Source organism: Pleurodeles waltl, chromosome 3_1 (assembly GCF_031143425.1).
Source record: "Pleurodeles waltl isolate 20211129_DDA chromosome 3_1, aPleWal1.hap1.20221129, whole genome shotgun sequence".
Lineage (NCBI taxonomy): Eukaryota > Metazoa > Chordata > Amphibia > Caudata > Salamandridae > Pleurodeles > Pleurodeles waltl.
In genome coordinates, this window is record NC_090440.1 from 356,320,008 (window position 1) to 356,337,478 (window position 17,471).

Below are 17,471 nucleotides of genomic sequence, written 5' to 3' on the forward strand. Positions count from 1 at the left end.
CCCCCGGGGCTTCAGGACTGCCGCCATTGTCCCGGAACGGAGCCGTGAGACCAGGGGGCCGCTAATACAGAAGTGGCGTGCCCCCAGGCGCGACACAGGCCGGAGTGGGGGGAGAGAGCGAGGGGGTGCCTCCCCCCCAAACGAGTGGAAGGAGCGAGCGCCGTTCTGCGTGTGGGCCGCCCCTCCCCCACAGAGGCCAGATTGATTGCGGCGAGGAGGACAATCGGACCAGCGGCGGCAGCGGCAAGGTCAGTGGAGGGAGAGTGATCTGAGGAAAGGCTGCAGAGTGAGTCCCCTGTCTGCAGACCACCCCCCCCGACTGAGTGGAGGTGGGGGCACTGGTGAAGGCAGCCTGCCTGAGGAGTGGTACGTCCTGCGGGGTGCGCTTGGCATTGGACTGGGGGGGGTGGTGTCTCCGTCCCCCCGTGTTGAGTGCATTGGATCATCGCAACTCCCCTGTCCCCCCCTCCCCCTGTGCCCACTGGGGGCGAGGGCGCAGAGCGTGGCGGCGCTGGACGGGGGGAGGACCCAGGACCCCCCCCCCGAGTGGAACTGAGGGGGCACCCCGGAGGGCCATCAACAGATGCCAAACTCGGGACCCAGTGGAGCACGGAACGCTCAATCTCCTGTGAGCAAACAGCAGCGACCAACTGGAAGAGGAGCGGGCGCCCGACAAAAGGATCGAGCAATAGGCTAGGCCGCGGTGCCTGATAGAGGGGGAGCAAACGGGGCCCAGCCCCCGGGGGGACTGGACGGGGGCCTCCCCCACCCCCGCCTCGTGTGTGCGGCGGATGAGGGGAGACTGCGAACTACCTGGAGCGGTGGCTGCTGGCCATCCCCTCCACTCGACGTGCACGGAGGACCTAGCGGGCAGTATCACAGGGGGAGGACCGCCCAGCTGATCTCAGAGGCCACGCCGGAGCCCTGCACTAAATAGCAGTTGCACGAATATCCGACCCCGCTCACGGCGAGCCGCTCGCCAGCCACCCATCATGGCCGCTAGAAACAAATCCACGAAAAACCAGGACCGCCACACACAGGGGCAGTCAACGGGGGATCAGCAGATAGCCCCAACCCTGCAAGCTCTGGAATCCACCCTGCAAACCCACTCAACCCAGTTTGAAAAAGTACTGCAAGCAATTATGGACACTAAAGCTTCACTGGAGAACAGGATCGATTCAGTGTCACAAGATCTAAATCTGCTAAGAGTGGACCACCGTAACCTAACGGAAAGGGTAAAGTCGGATGAGGCGGAGATAAAGGAAATGAACCCCTCGGTCTTGGCTAACCAAAAATAAATACAGCGACTGCATGCAGAGGTAAAAGCACTCTGGTGCCGTGCTGTAGAGGCGGAAGGCAGATCACGGAGAAACAACGTGCGCTTCGTAGGATTTCCTGAAAAATTAGCAGAGCACAGAAATAATCCTGGAGCAATGGCTGATCAAGGAAGTGCTGAATGGGTCTCCGTCTAAATTCTTCTCGGTAGAAAGAGTACATAGGATACCGGGGAGACCCCCAGCCCCGGGCCAGACACCGAGACCCCTGATAGCGAGATTTTTAAACTACAGGGACTGCGATCTAATTTTGCAGCTATTCCCCAGCAAAGGCCCATTCAGACACGAGGACTCAGAAATCAACGCTTATCCAGACTTCATACAGGGAGTACAAAAACAGCACAACTCATTCGTGAGGGTCAAACAACGCCTCTGTGAGCACAACATCAAATATGCACTGCTATTCCCTGCCAAGCTATGAGTCACAACGGATGAACGTGTCCACGTGTTAACATCTCCTGAGGATGCCTGGACGTGGTTACACGCGAAGGGCCTGGAGCGACCCCAGTCCGGAACGGAGGTCATAGAGGAATGGCTGACTGCCCCACTGTGGAAGCGTTCCAAAAGGAGGCCAAGAGGCCAGCCCACACAGGAGCAGGCGACGGAGGAAAGGGCAAGAGTACTGAAGGCCACTCCACTGCACACGCAGAATACTTATGCGGCTTTGAGGGAGATCCCAGCGGACAGCCCGGACTCTGATTCGCTCAGCTCGACATCCGGCCTCACGGAATCGCCAGCCGGGCCGAAGCTCACCCCCCGAGCGGCGGACGAACTGTAAACATGGATGGCCTCCCACTCTTCTCCCCCCCTCTTCTCCATCCTCATTCTTCTCTCTGGGATCCCCCCTCCCCGCCCCTTCTCTCTCCCACCCCTCTCTCCTCCTCCCCTTCCTCTCCCCCACCCGGCTGCGGAAGGTAACAACCTGGTTGAGGTGCCAGTGACGATTCCACGCCTATCCACGAGTTGGCTAATGCTGCTGCGGGCCCTGAACGGCCTCAACTGTATCATGGACAGTATTGTTTGGTCTCGGCGGTTGGGAGGGTGGGGTGGGGGGTCCTGGCAGGGGGGGGACCCAGGGGGGCCCAGTAGTACAGGCAGCCAACGGCTGCGGAAGGGTGTGGGCCACATCTGGTTGTTAATATGGCCGCCCCATGGGAGTTCGAATCTACACCAAGTTTGTTGTTTGATTGCGAGATTAGTAATTTGTTATTAGTTAAAAGTTTTACATTGATTGTGAATGGTGGGTGTGTAGCAGGGTCAGTAGTTATGTTAATTTCAAAAGGTCAACACAAGACACAGGAAATATTGCTAGCGCAGACACACAGCTGGGCAAAAGTGACTGAGCAAGAGGGGACCTGTGTGGACACGGATGGGCTGGAGGGAAGGGATGGGAGGCAACCACACATAATGTAAAATGGCGCTAAGAGCAAACCCATCCACACACCAATATGATATAATCACGTGGAATGTAAGAGGGGTGTGGGCTACAAGCAAAAGAAACAGGGTACACGACCGCCTTAAAAGACAGGGCACGCATATAGCCATCCTGCAGGAGACACACTGTCTGGAAGCTGACCTTTGTGCGTTGCGCGGAAGATGGGGTGGTCAACTGGTGGGCACTACATACTCGGCATACGCCAGGGGAGTGCTGATCTGGGTAGTAAGCGGGGTTCCCTTTGTTATAACACACCAGACAATTGATAAAGGGGGCAGATACGTGGCACTAGAGGGGGCCTTCAATGGCAGACAGTTAACAATAGTTTGAGTTTATGCCCCTAACAGTGCTGTAGCCGAATTCCGGGGCACTCTCACCCCAGCTTTACCGGATAACCCCGAATCCCCAGCCATATGGGGAGGCGATTTCAACAGCATCCCAAACACAGAGTTAGATAGGTCCATCAGGGGCCCAAAAACAAACCTAAATAAAACAGTCAGAAGCCCACTCCTTGAATGGGTAGCGGAAATGAGAATATTTGATTTATGGCACATGAAACATTCCCAACGGAGAGAATATTTATTCTATTCCATATCACATAAGGTACACACAAGAATAGACACCATGTGGGGGACCCGGGATATTTGCGCCCTGATAAATAAGGCAGAATACTTGGTCAAAACATTATCCGATCGTTCCCCACTAAAAATAACGCTGAACTGGGGAAGGAGACGCTCGCAGATCCCCACATGGCGGATCCAAGGGGAGGCCCTACAGGACCAAGCGTTTAGAGAGGGATTGAATGTAGCGGTGAAACAATACTGGGAAATAAACAAGGAATCAACCACTTCCAGAGCACTGGAATGGGAGGCACACAAGGTCGTAGTAAGAGGGTACTGCATCTCAACTAGCTGGGGAGTTAGGCGCGCGCTGCACTCACTCGGAAATAAATAAATTAGAGAAGGAAATGGGAGACTTGGAAAAAGCGGTGGCAAATAAAGCGGTTCCCTATTCAACACTGAAAGAGGCACATACAAAATACAATGAAGCAGACAACCCGCCTCCGAAAACACGATCATAAATACTGCTTAATGCGACTACACACAGAGGGAGATAGGTCTGGTAGGATGCTAGCGTGGCTTCTCCGCGAGAACCGGCAACACGCTCCGATTGGATCCATAAAAGGGCACGCAGGTAAAATGCTCACTATGCAGGACAAAATTAATGGGGCTTTTGGGGAGTACTACACTAAGTTACACACCAAACGAACCACGTGCACTCTTCAGCAACTGAGGTCCTTCTTGAAGGACTCTCCAATTACACAAATATCGTTAGCAGACAGGCAGCAACTAGATACCCAACTCACAATGGAGGAAATAGATAGAGCAGTGTCGCAGATGCCCAGGAATAAAGCCCCAGGCACAGACGGACTCCCAATAGAATACTACTCCACATGCTTGCTGCACCTGAAAACACACTTGAAAAAGGTGTTTGAAGAGGCATGGGCCAGCAAAATTCTACCACCTACACTGAGAGAGGCTATGGTGGTGGTTCTCCCTAAGGAGGGACGAGACCCCACCGATGTTAAATCCTACAGACCGTTATCACTCCTAAACCTAGACTGTAAAATTTTAGGCAAGATTCTCGCTAACAGGCTCGTCCCGCTAATGCACACTGTGATACATGAAGACCAAAACGGCTTCATCCCAAAGCGCAACACCTTCTTAAATATCCGCAGACTCTTGGGAGTACTGGGGGATACCCCCCCTGAGGCTCATGACGAGGTGGTACTATCGCTTGACATCGAGAAGGCATTCGATACTCTGGAGTGGGACTACCTGTTTGCCCAATGCAATGCATGGGAACAGGGCCGAATTTTATACAGTGGGTGCAGACACTGTACACCAAACCATATGCCAGGGTAAAAACAGGCGGGGTCATATCAGATAGCTTCCCAATCACACGGGGCACAAGACAGGGTTGTCCACTGTCCCCCCTACTGTTTGCCATGGCAATGGAGACGCTGGCCACTCGCATACAGGCTGTGCAGAAGAACTGGGGTGTAGTCAGGAGCGGTCTGTATCACGGCATATCGCTGTATGCAGATGATGCGTTAATATACGTGCGAAAAGGGCCCGAGTCGATCCCTTCGGTAATATCTCTGCTAACTAAATTCGGGGAAATATCGGGGTTGGTCGTAAACTGGGACAAATCATGTATATTTCCGTTAACTAAATGGTCCCCGGCAAGACAAGAGAATGCCACGGCGGGCCGTCTGAAATGGTGCGTCGACACATTCAAATACTTGGGGGTACATATATTCCACAAAAAAGAGGACCTCAGAGATGGGAACCTAGGGAGGGCACTGAACTCCATGAGGGGGTCCCTGAGTTTCTGGACTAAACTCCCACTGTCACCCCTGGGCAGGGTAGCGGTGGCGAATATGCTGCTGCTGCCTAGGTTATTATACTACTTTGCGGCTTTGCCTATCTGGGTCACCAGGAGCTTCTTTAAAGGCCTGAACACAGTATTACTGCAACTAATATGGGGAAGCGGCAGGACAAGGGTTGCACTCGCCACCCTGCAATGCCCGCTTGATGCGGGCGGACTGGGAGCCCCTAACTTTGAACTGTACTATGCAGCTGCACAACTACAATGGATATTGAACTGGTTGCACAGGCCTACACAGGCGGAGTCCAAATGGCTTCTAGCGCGGATGGAAGGGGCTCCGGTGTCCACATGGTTAATGAATAAGACACCAAGGGGGACCCTCGGCAATCCGCTTACAGAGGTAGCGCAACTATGCTGGAAAAGATACATACAAAAAGACCACAAAACACTCCCATACTCACCACTCTTAGCATTAGAATCGATCCCAGGCTGCGTAGATACGTGGGTTCACATACGCTCAAGATCTGGACAGAGGACGGGATAACGTTGGTGGGAGATTGCTTTGAAGATGGGAAACTGATGACATTTGAAGCTATTCAGGCCTTAACGGCAGTGAACCCCGGACAATTTCTGTCTTATCATACAATCACCCACCTGATACAAAAGACGTGGGACACAGGGGACGCGGAACCTAAGTGCTCTCCTGCAATTCACCACATGTTGCATTACGATAACCAAACAAAAATAGTGTCGAAACTGTATAAAACTTTGAGCAAGCCCTCTGAAATCAACCAAGAGAGGCCAAGGGACAGGTGGAACGCAGTCCTCACCGACCAGATCCCGTAAGAGGAGTGGCTGAAAGCCCTGTATCACATAAGGGGGGTGTCCAGAAATTCCAGATTTTGTTACACACAATTCAATTATGCGCACCAAACATACCTATCCCCAGCCAAGATATGCAGCATGTTCCCTGGGTCGACATCGAACTGCCCGCGGTGCGGCGCCTCAGGAGCACATTTCTAACACATGGTATGGGAGTGCGTCCACATACCCAGGGAATGGAGGGGCTTGACAGAAGAGGTAGCGGTAACAGGCCTGACACTTGCAGCAGACCCCAAATCTTGCCTGCTAGGGCTGAGAGCCAGAGAAAAGAAACACCGACACTTACATAAGTTTGCAGATCTACCATTCGTGCTATACAAAAGGCTAATAGCAATGAACTGGAAGGCCCCCAGGGCCCCTGACCTGAAGGCCTGGCGCTCCCTCACGCTGTGCTGGACCAGGACGGAGGCCCTGGTGCTTGGTAAACTTGCACGCGCGGGACAAAACCACACGGGGGAGGAAACCTGGGAAACACTGATCACCCGACTAGCCGCCAAAAACAATGAAAGGCCGCCATGACACAGACAGGGAGGATGGGTGGGAAAGGAACCACCAGACACCCTTGGAGTGCCACATTGAGCAACCAAACCTGGAGCACAACACACAGCAGAGATGGACCCCCCCCCAGTGAAGCCAACATAGGAAAAAACAGGGGTCCGGTGAGGAATGCACATATGCACCAGCCATGCGCAAACAATGCACACCACTGAGCCACAAACAAGCCCTGAAATAAACACGGCCCTCCTCTCCTCTCAGCACAGTCAACAAGTACTATCAGAGCTAGACCCACTAGCGCCAATAAACACGCTTACCCAAGTTACGTGGTTCTTAAACAGGACAGATTGTAGTAAGAATTGACCCAAGTGTTGTTATGTGTAAGGTGGTGGGATTACAGTGTGTTAATGTAGTTGCATGAGTATTGTTTGATCAATTATTGAATATCCTGTCGTGACTGCCCCTCCTCGGAAGCAGAGGAGAGGCGGCTCAACAATGTAACTGTATAACGCTAACTGTGTAAACATTTAAACTCAATAAATATATTTTAAAAAAATAATAATAATCTTGCGATCTAGAAGGGATTGTGCAAAATGTTTCTTTCCTGTACACTGACCTACATTTGGAAGGTAAAATGGAGAGATATTCTTTACATAAAAACAAATGTTTTATTATTATTCTGTTTTCCCACATTTTCTCAATAAAAACGGTACACCAATTCTGTGGGTGCCTATCACCCATAAATGGAAAAGGCCCCAAAATGCATTGTAGAAACATCAGTATGGTTGCAATGAATTTCATTCTTTCTGGAAATGTCGGTAGCTGCGGTACTTGGTTGTAAAGTCAACCAGTACCCAGGGAAACATACAAACCCCAGGCATTTCTGAAAACTATACCCATTGGTAGTGTAGGGTAGTGTGGCTTGTGTGGACCTCACTATTTTGTCTTGCCAAGAAGGTCTTGCAAACATCAATCATTAGCTAAAATCACATCATTTTCTTTTGTTTATGTAAGAGGAAAGTCTAGAACCTGTAAAGGTTCACTAAAGTCCTGCCAACCAGAGTTTTCAAACTTCTCCCAGTAAAGAAAAGTACCCCACACACCCCATCACAATGTTAAAATTTAGCTGTGTTTTTCAGTGAAAAAATATACATGTATATATGTACATATTCTCACAAAAAGTAAGCTGCTCCACTCTGTGAATTTATAATAGAATCAATTTTATTTACAACAAATTAAAAGCAGCTTTTAACATGTTTGAATAAAATCGAGTATAAGTTCATAGTGTGCAGAGGCTTACTTTTTGGGAGAAAATATTGGGAATGCGCGGTCTGCTTTCTATGCCTGCATCACTTGCGAGAGTGTGCCACCACTGGAGAATGCATTGGAACATTAGAATTTTTATAGATTTACAAAAAAAGCGGGGAACCCTGGGACGTTCCCAAGAAGTAAGTGGACAGGACCTGCAGTCCATGACGAGCTAGGAAGGGGCAAAGCCTTTTTCCATTTTTACCACAAAGTCTTTAAGCACAGAATTAGTCAGTGCCATCCACGCAGAGCTGAAAAGTGAGAAAAAAGCCTTTAGCATTCCAAGCACAGTATTACAGCATTGGAGGTATAGCTTTGTCCATACACAAAGGACCAATCAGTATAAGTCAAAACAATGCCCGTTCAAGTTTAGAGTGCTGCATAAATTATGTTAAAAAGACCAGGCCACTCTGAGTAATTACCAAGTTTTAGGTAGAGGGCAGCTCCTTTATGTAAAACACTCGACAACACCACTGCCATTCTAAATCTGCTAATCTTCTCATTGACTGTATACCAAAATGGCACCACGAGGAAATGTTTCCTTGGCTAATATGATCTGAAAGTGTTAGAATTTTTACTTCCACTGAGGATTCAGTTAATTGCAATTAAATTGTGAATTACCAGCCAAAATATGGAAAAGATTAACTTCTCAATGTCCATCTGGCACCTTTCTGCAGCTCAAATATCTCAAAAACTAGTGAACTCATTTATACCAAAAGGGCATTTTCTGAATAAAGGTTTATTGTTATGCTACGTGTTGCAAATCCATCCAGTTTTTTTTGCTGATGAGGAGATCAAAAAATGCATTCAGGCGTTACTTTTAGATCGATTCTAAAAAGTTCAATCGACCCTTGACAATGTGCATTAATCTGACCCTAAGCCAAATGGATCAAATATCTGACAAAGATTGCACTAATGCGTCAAACAGTGCCTAGAAATGAACACATAAAAAATATATTTCTTGTCACTGACTATGTAATATGGATTCAAGAAGGAGCAATGGCTCATATGTACTTAAGGTTTACTTGATTATTCCCAAAAATGTTTTTAGTGCCACTTAATTTGGCCTAATTTGACAAATTTTCCAAAAATATGTATAACCACCTCACAATTGTTTTGCCAAGCATCATGCAATTGGATGAGGATAAAAACTATATGTGGGTCTCAAAACTTGTATTGACTACTAAAATATCCGATAGGAGTTTTTTTTACTCATGTGTATAGCAAAAACTACTTCCAGCATTCTGCAGGAACAAATAGCTTATTCAAGTTCTAAATTCTTTTCTAATTTGAATTTGAATCTTGCTTTATAAAGCAGTCATTCTAAGATGCCTAATGGAACTGGGCAATATCCGAGCATTGAAAAAATAGAAAAGGATCACGCAAATTACCTAATAAGTAGCAATGTCTTTAAGGATTTTATCAAAAGTTAAAATCTCATCCGTTATTCACAGTGACTGAGGAAAATTAGTCCAATGTGAGGATGCAACAAAACAGAAAATGTAACTACCAGCCAAGGTTTTGAACACTTTGGAGATCGCTAGTAAGCATTTAGTGGATTAGTGCAGGGTATAACAACAACAATGGGTGTGATATTCAGCAGTAGTCTTATCAAATATAACAATTTAAACATTCATAAATGTTTGGGCAGAGCTTAAAATTCAAGAACCTAGACTCAATTTAAGAACTTGTCTAATGTCATTGGATACATTCGAGGAGAGATAATTAAGCATGATTAAGGCAGATGCCAGAAGAGTAGAATATGGATTGTTAATTGAAAGAAATCTATGTTATAATTCTTAGTTTAACAATTGGAACCCCCTTTCCAAGAACCTGTTGTCCCAGTACAACCAGTTCTAGAACCACTATGCAAATGTTGAGGACACTTTTACACGTAGGGTGCCAAAACATTAGATAAGAACATATATATATATACACAGAACTCTCTAAGATGCAATTAACAGTGACGTTAGGGATGTTATGGTTCATTTAAGTTATAAGTGACGTCACAGCTCGTGTGGGGCCATTGGCATTATAACTGTTTAGCTTAGAACAACCAGGAATGTTAAATGTAACCACAATGTTTCTTTAACTTTTTTAAAGAGTTAGTGAAATAGTTTTTATAAGACAAGTTTGACTTCTTTGTAAAGAACCATAGCTGTTCTTTAATAGTGATTCATTTCCATTGAAATTTTGGGTTTGTTTTAATGGATTTAGGCCCCTTCACAATAAACTTCACTGCAATCATTTCTGTTGAGCAGTTGGCCATGAGCAAGAAAATTAGACCTGGGAGAAGTTTAGTCACATAGCTATACCAGGACGCCTACAGAGCAGGAACTAGTCATATACTTCTAAATATTTGTCTTCATAAATAAGCAACATAATCATCACTTGGAATCTGACAAGAGTCTTGCGAAAATTAAAAAATGTTAACTCGAGGTGGTAAATGGTAACAGCGGGTTAAAGCAGATTTATGGAAACTGACACATATAGTCAATATGAGATTGCAGTCAATTAGCTTGAGAATCGCCATGACTGCGAGCATTCTAACCCTAGTAAATGTATCACGAGGGTTATGTGGAATTGATGGCGTAGAGAAAATAGAATATTTATAAAGATTTAAACAACTAAAGCAAGCGACAGGCGATCATGACAAAACTCAATGAAGCTCGGTATGCAGACTTTGTGCTTTCTCATTCTTGTCAAGGGATATTTCACAGCCTGCAATGCAGCGCCTGATTAAACAGCATTGCAGTTCTAGGTAGCGAAGTACATTTGGACAAGGTGGGAAGCAGAGCAGTGGTACCAGTGCTTAATTTGGAAATTAAAACGTGCCGGTGCCCAAAGCCCTCTTAAACACGCGGCTGCTGCAATTAAATTTGCGAACACGGAATAGTGAAGCAGTGTTATCCCGAAGCCATCTCGGGCCTCTCCACTTCATTTAAAGTCACTCCCTGCCCCTTCAGCTCACTCTAGCAGCTTTCTGTTTTCCCCATTGTGACGCTTTTTCGTTTTTCTCTTCCTCCGTCTTTCCCATATATGTCTTTTCTCGTAGTAAATGCTCGAGGCAGGAAAGTAAGTTCCGGCCCTCAAAAATAAGTGCCGGTGCACCGGAAACAACAAGCACAATTTAGGCACTGAGTGGTAAACCGTAAAAGTAACAACAAAAAAAAGAAAGAAAGCTGCAATCATCTTAGGACAAACACCAGTGTCAAGAGTGAGATGGTGTTTGCTCCACAGTGAAATGCCTGCAATTCCTCAAGCCCTATTTACTATTTGTCTCGCCTGGCTTCTTCTGCCCGTCTTCAACAAGATAATTGGAGTGAGTGCTTATTGAACATGGCAATCAGTTTAAGCCAACAATAGGTATATTCATTAGTAAAAGCTGGGTATTTCAAATGGTCTTTGATAGTACAGAATGCTGCAATCCTTTGCAAGTTTACAGATCCCCTGACCGGAATTCACCATCCAGGATGAGTCACCACTAACTAGATAAACCTCGAATTAATCAAACTAAAATGAGAAGGGCAAAAACTCCCAGCAGGGCTAAATGCCCTTCATGACTCAAAGCAAGGATTATCCCAAAACAAATAAAATAGCAAGGAGAATGTACTACTCCGTTTAGACCAATAGGGCAAATATCTAGTCTATAATGATTTTTCTTCTCTTTCTCAAATTGCCTAAATTAGAATTTCTACAAAGCAAATCCCATACCTCAGACTAACAAGGATAAGTTCTGCTATTGCCTATGGATTCAAATATCCAGCATTAATTGAGCAATCACTTATAGCCGTGAAAAACCCTAATCCTTCTACCTCATAAACCTGCCTACCATACACTCCAAATGCTCAACGTCATACAAGTGAATTGAAGGCCTCTAATCATCTCAACTAACATTGCTCCAAATCTTACCTAAATGAATTTATCAAAACACTGGCACCAGACATCTCCAGTAGGTTCAATAGTACCTTGTGACATGTGTTGGTCCCTCACACACGAACTCCTAGGCCATTAAACATCCATTTGATAATTCCCCCTGAAAAAATAGAGAAGTGGAGTTACTGGCAAGCTAGGCTAGGACAGGTATCAGTATACTGATACAAGCCTTTCTTGTTCCTTTCAAGACTCACCTGACAAACGGACCAAGAGAGATGGGTGGTCAGAGCACAGACAAGAAGAGTACCTGAAACCAAAGAAGGACTTACCATGATCGTCTGACATAACAATAAAAAAGGAAGAGAAACTTCCTCAACAAAATCCCAATTCAAAAAGAAAGTGCTTGTGGGAATTTCAGCGAAATATGCCACACATATTGAGAACATTACTGAAGAACAGGACGTGGGCAGTGACTCACCAGCATCTTCAAGAGTTTCTGGATGTGAGAGCAACTAACAAATGAATAGAAGTCGAAATTCCAGACAGGCGATTCGCCCCTCCAGAGGCTGCCTTGCCTAGCAATAAAAGTGGAAGGGAACGCCAGCGCCCCACGTCGCTCTGCAGGCGCACCAGCTGGGGTGTCAAGTTGTGAGCTCTAAATACATTCGAGTCTGTGGTGACATAAATGCCTAAATAGCGGAACCCCTCTGTAAGTATGCGAGCCGAGCATCCAGCTGGCAGTCTTGGGGCAGCACCACAAAGAAGAAAGATCAGAGACTTGTCCTAATTGATGGTATATACCAAGTAGTAACTGAATTGTGTTAAGACTTGGAGTATTCTGTCAAGGGTGCGTGTGGGTTCCACCACATACCGTAAAATGTCATCCGCATAAAGGGATACTCTGTCCTCCCAGTCCTCTGTCCATTTCAGGTCTTGAATCAAGGGATCACTGCGTATCCAGACCGCCAGAGGTTCCAAAGCCGGAGCGAATATCAGGGGGGACAATGGACAGCCCTGTCTCGTGCCCCTCTGCAGTTGGAATGGCACCGATGTACTTCTGTTCATGGTTACTTGAGCCAGGGGCTCTGCATATAGGAGGTGCACCCACCCCGTGAAACGTGTCCCAAAGCCGAAACGATGCAGAACCTCAAAGAGATATGGCCACTCAATCATATCAAAGGCCATCCTCGCGTCGAGGGAGAAGACCATGGTGTCTTCACAGATTCGAGGCACCTGGCCCAGGAAACCATAAAGACGCCGCAGATTAAGGGCTGTATTTCGTCCTGAAATAAAGCCGGACTGGTCCGGGTGTATCAGAGAGAAGATCACCCTGGCCAAGCCGGAAGCCAAGAGTTTAGCCAGGATTTTCACTTCGGTGTTGAGGAGCGAGATTGGCCTATGTGAAGTACATAACTCTGTTGGTTTGTCATCCTTAATAAGAATGACCACTATAGTAGCCAGGCTCTGATTTCTCTGTAGGACTCCCCTGCCTCAGCTTTCAATGAACATCGTCAGGAGGTGTGGGGCAATCGTAGTCGCTGTAAGCTTGTATAATTCAATAGGGAGGCCATTGGGCCCGGTGCCTTGCCAGGTGTCAAGTCACGTATGGCTTGGGTTATTTTGTCTACGGTTATCTCTTGTTCTAAGAACAGTTTATCTGTTGCCGGCAGGGCTGGAGGGTCAACATCTGCGAGCAACTCCCAAGCCTCGAGTGCTGTAGCCAGCAATGCAGTATTACTCTCCATGATTGCTAAATGGAACTCAGAATTTGCAATGGCTGATGATTAAGAAGACCTCCTAAACTCTAGGGTTGAGAACCATCTGACAGCATAAATTCTACTAGAACTCTCTTCAATGTATAAAAAATACTCAACCACAATATACAACACGTCTGCCTGTGGGAAAGCAAGGTGTTCTGACACTTCCCTGAATTGAATAAAAAGCATGAGATCTTTTGCAGCACCACTCAGGCATGCCCTTTATCCAATTTCCTTCTCATGGTTTAAATGAGTCCCGTCACCCAACTTATTGACTACTAAAATCTACAGTTCTAAATACAAACCATCATTACAAAGATTATTTTTCTGCAGGAGGACGCTACTGGCCTCCTCTATCCTAACCCAAAAGTATTTGAATTATTTTTCCTTTTGAATAAAGGAGAGCTTCCTGGAATGCTGTTCGTCAAGGTAAATTATCATGGCCTAATTACAGTCTTACCTGCTTTGAAGCTCTTTTAACCTTATTTACTTAGAATGTTCTCACTCTGGCAGCGGAAGCTCAGAACTATATGGCCTATGTGCACCTACCTCTCCCATGACAGCTTTTGGCTTTTATCTCAAATATAATTTCACTCTCCCTGAAGAAAAAGACTTCTGAATTTCTCAAGCCATTCTAAATGTTCGCTGTCTCCCAGTAATCAGGTCAAAATACTTCAACTTCTACTCTCCTACACAGGCGCTATTTTCTTTGTCAGTGAAACATAGCGGATTGGGACCTCTAACCCTTATCTGGAAATAGCCACCTCGAATGGCTAAAACTCATCAATTTTAAACAAGATGCCCATAGGAATGGCAGTAATCTTTAGAGTTGAGACGCTTCATTACATCTACTCTTCAGTTAGAAGGTTTTGAGGCCTTGCAATACTGTTGTTTCCTTTCCCTCAAACAATATTTTTCAGTTCTTCTTATCTAATGTAACTCAAGCCAGAATGCAAATCTATTCAGTGCACTTTGAAAATTTACAGTACTCCTTTAATTCGTATTGCAAGATTGATGATTCTTGGCAACTTCAATGTGCAAATTAATTACATAAATGACTCAGTGGCACACAAGTTCACGAGTACTATGTCCTACTTTAGAGTCTCCAATTTTTTTCAAAGGTGTACCATGTCAAATTTCACACTTTGGACAACTGCACAAACACACTTAGTTCGCTCTGGGGATCCTGACCTCTCCCTGGACCGATTACTATGAAATACACTTTCAAGTACAAATCAAAAAAAGCACATTGACGTCTCCACACTTCAGACTTACCCATGACTTGAAAAAATACCTCAATTTTTCCAAAGCCAGTGAATTGATGGAATCTTTCCTTTGAGCCACTTCTAACTCAAACTTGGTATCAGAGGCTCACTGCTTTACAACTCTTTTAAATTCGACTCAAATAGCATAAGATATGGCCTCATAACCCTCCGAATAAGCGGTTGAGTGGCAATCTAAAGATTATTTGATGTTCCTTTAGGCAACTAGAACGCAAATGCTGTATCTCCTATGCAGAAACTGATATTTTGAACTATAAATCTTTGTTAAGTGTGTAAATAGAAAATATTCCTTACAAAATATCAATATTTGACTCTTGATTCTTGAGTCTACCAACAAACTTTAAAATCTATTTTAAATTTGAAAACCATTCCTGAAACATCCTGGTACTCTTGTTTGAACCTGGTTTCACAATAATGCTGTAACCTTTTGAACTGTTTTTTTTTCTCCAATTCGAGAAAATGTATTCATATCTTACGAGACAACTGTGCTAACTAGGGTACAATATACACCACAACGCATGGTAAACCATCTCTTTTGGATCTCCCGTAGGTGTTAAAACAAATTCAAACTGAACATGGGACAGTCTTTGCCCTGGACCTGGGAATGAAATTAATGGGCAATTTTGCCACAGTATCCTCAATTATTTTAGGACATAATAAAGGGGAAGCAGCAGCGTTGGCAGTACGCCAATGGCTCACACAAGTTATTTTATTAGATCAGGAATGCAAACTACCAAAAATAGTTTTTGAGACTTATACTAATATAGAGTGGGATAACTTGGGGGGCAGTCCAAATAAACTACAGTTTAAAGGTAATTCTGAAAAAGATAATACCAAGCAAGCACAGGAGACTTCCAAAAAATGTTGGGATAAACAAAAAACAAATAAAGATAAAGTTAAATCACAGGCAGAGTCTCTGCATTCGGAGACCTCTAATAAACGTCACAATTTTTTTTTTTTTAAACCACCTGACAGGTATCAGTATACTGATACAAGCCTTTCTTGTTCCTTTCAAGACTCACCTGACAAACGGACCGAGAGAGATGGGCGGTCAGAGCAGAGACAAGAAGAGTACCTGAAACCAAAGAAGGACTTACCATGATCGTCTGACATAACAATAAAAAAGGAAGAGAAACTTCCTCAACAAAATCCCAATTCAAAAAGAAAGTGCTTGTGGGAATTTCAGCGAAATATGCCACACATATTGAGAACATTACTGAAGAACAGGACGTGGGCAGTGACTCACCAGCATCTTCAAGAGTTTCTGGATGAGAGAGCAACTAACGAATGAATAGAAGTCGAAATTCCAGACAGGCGATTCGCCCCTCCAGACTGCATTTATAAATTAAACCCTCAAATAAAGTGGGACATAATGCATACAATGAAAGTAATTTTCTGGGAAAGATTAACGCTGAGCTAAGACATTCTCTTGGCAGAAAAAGATTGGCCACCACCATTTGTTAGAACCCTTCCTCAAGGGGAAGATGTCATTTTGCCATCCTTTCCAGTCGTAGTTCCAGCACAAGTAAAACAAGCCTATTTTGCAGATTGTGCACTTACACAAGCTCCTGCACTATACCACAACCATGTGGGCTGGGGTAGGGCTGCACATCCAGCCCACAAGTACAACCACAGTACCCTATAAAACATGAAGCAACAGTCCCTGTGAGGGAGATTCTCTCACAACTTGAGTACCAGGGAGCAAATGAACCCTGTGTATCTCTAATGAACAATCCCTTATTTCCCATAGCTGAAACAGATCACGCCTATAAAATGGTCTTAGATTACAGACGCTCAGTCATACATACACATCCGCAATTCAAAATTCACACAGTACAGCACCAATAATAACAACACTGTAAAAAATACAAAACAACCTTGGGCATTTCCAATGGTTTCTTCTGCTAAAACATAGCCTCTGAAAATAGGGATTTAACTGCATTTTCCATGCTTGGCCCACAATGCCGATTTTGTCAACTCCTCCATGAGTACACGAATAGTACAGGACGTTTTTTTGTCTGTGTAACATCAATACTGCATGTTATTGATCCTGAAGCATTGTCCTATGTAGATGACATTTAGCGGATGGACGATGAATTAAACACACGTCTGGCCAGGGTAGGTTGCATTGTATTGGGATCTGCAGAACATGGCTACAAATTCAGTTTCAAGGTAACAAAAACTGCATTCCTCTGTGTCTCATTTTTGGGATACAAGCTTTCAAATGAGGGGAAGAGTCTGGCACCACTTTTCCTTGAGAAGTGCGGACAACTATAGCCACCAAACACCATTAAAAAACTGCAATCCTTGGTAGGATTTTTTAACTTGGCAGAACATACATACCAGATTATGTGCCACACATAAAACCACTTTAAGATTTAATACGTCGAGATTTTGTTATTTTTTTAAAACTCTTTTTATTGCATGTGAACAACAGCAAATAACAGTACAGCAGCATAGTAGACAATGGTAAGATGCAGTTTTGAGCCACGTGGAGATACAGTTACATCTGACCGCATCCCTCCACTCTTACAGGGCTGGGCGGAGAGCACAAACCCCCTTTGTATGTGTTCCATTTTCCCCAGACCCCAGTCCATTTCCTTGGACATCCTCTACTCGCGTAGACCACTCTTTTCACCAACATACACCAGTCAAGGTCCTGTTTCCAGTCCACCAGTGTTGGCAGATGACTCGCCTTCCACACACGGGC